Here is a 1,744-nt window from a genome sequence, read left to right as displayed (position 1 = left end):
TAAAGATAACTACTTCATTTTTATATTGTTTGACTTTGATCGTAAAATTAATTAAAGAAATGAAAATTAGGTTCAAGATCTGAAAGGCCTAAATTTTGTACAATGATATCGAACAATAATAAAAAAGAAAAAAAAGGAAAAATTATTATCTAGAGCTCCGTTAAAACCAATTACAAGCCGATAGAAATAAAATAATGGATGAACGTTAAAGAAATATTATTTGTGTGGGTGTATAAAAAAGTAATGAGATCTACTATTACTATTATTTCAATAAATTTCCTAAATTATGAAGAAAAAAAACTTTAACTATTAAGGACAAATATAAAAAAACTTTGTAAAGGTAGTGTTTAAATATCTACGTGTGAGATTCACACAAGGATAAGATCTATTAAAACAAACTTTAATACCCCTATAAAGCCACAGACACAGCATTATGTGAATTAAAGATAACAAATAAAAAATAAAAAAATTGAATCAATGAAGTGTTTGACAACAGCTCCATAGGTAGGCTTGGCTGTAGTGCATCTGCCGTTGTTTATAGAGGACGTCGTCAGATTGAAACTCTTGAAGATTTTACCGAAATGGATTATGGTGATGTTGTGGCTGTACTAAAAAGCAAGGTTACACATCAAGTAGGGAATAAATCACATTAGTTTTAAGAAGAGGGAATAGAAAAAAAAAGGGAAAAGATGACAAACATCATGAACTAAATATCTAATAGGTCTCCCGACGATGTTGTGTAAGTGTGTGCGTGTGTGTGTGTGAATGTAACCAAAGACAATGACCCACAGATACATAAGTACATACTAACGGACAAAAGAACAATACTAACGGACTACGAGACAGTTAGATAAGACACGCCGTTGGTTATTTAGTTATGGGTAAGCCAGACGGTACAAATAAAACCCAAGCTTTGCACTACTATCACAAGCCTTAATTGCATGTAACTAAGTAGTAGCAGGTGAAGTGGTTTAATTTATACAATGATTGGCCATGTCTGACGACAACGTTTCAATATAGTGTCCTTTATTTAGATCACGCAACTCTTTTGTAAATTTCCTCCATTTCAAATAAGCGATTGTACTGCCGCTCTGACATATTTCAGTTCGAGAATTTCTTGTTTATTTATTTGTTTACTTTTCCCTACCTATCAAGAATTTGTTGTTGAGTGTGGGCAATGAACTTTTTTAGAAGATTGAATATAAAACAAGTAAGAACATTATAGTGGGGCAGGGATACCCATTAAATACCCTACTCCACATTATCTAACACAATTCAAATTTTTATTGTAGAACACAAAATTATATCTTGTTTCTATATATAAGGGTATATTTTTCAAGCGCATTTTTATGGAAACTCGGGCCTAAAACCTAATGTAGTACAAGTTTAATCCCTACATATGGTAAGATGCGAAAATAAGCGTAGAAGGTCTAAATTTTGTAAAGTTCACGATCAATTTTCACCACCACTTCGATTTTTTGCTCCACAAAGGCTCAATTTTCGTGAAAATCGTTATTAGGATTGGACCCAAACAATAATCAGAGATGGTTCAAATTTGGTACATATAACTTTTTTTATGTTAAATTAAAGGTGGGCCCATCTTAAGTTCTTCTGCGTGGTACATATTAGTTTGGGGAAAAAGAAATCCATTATTTTTATATGAACTTCAGGACTTTATTTAACATGCTTCGGATTGCCCGATTTGGGTCAAATATGCACCGTTTTGTTGTATGATTTGTTGCCA

This window comes from Glossina fuscipes, unplaced genomic scaffold (assembly GCF_014805625.2).
Source record: "Glossina fuscipes isolate IAEA_lab_2018 unplaced genomic scaffold, Yale_Gfus_2 149, whole genome shotgun sequence".
NCBI classification, from domain to species: Eukaryota; Metazoa; Arthropoda; class Insecta; order Diptera; family Glossinidae; genus Glossina; species Glossina fuscipes.
The sequence above is the reverse complement of the archived record's forward strand: the minus strand, read 5'-3'. Positions refer to the sequence as shown.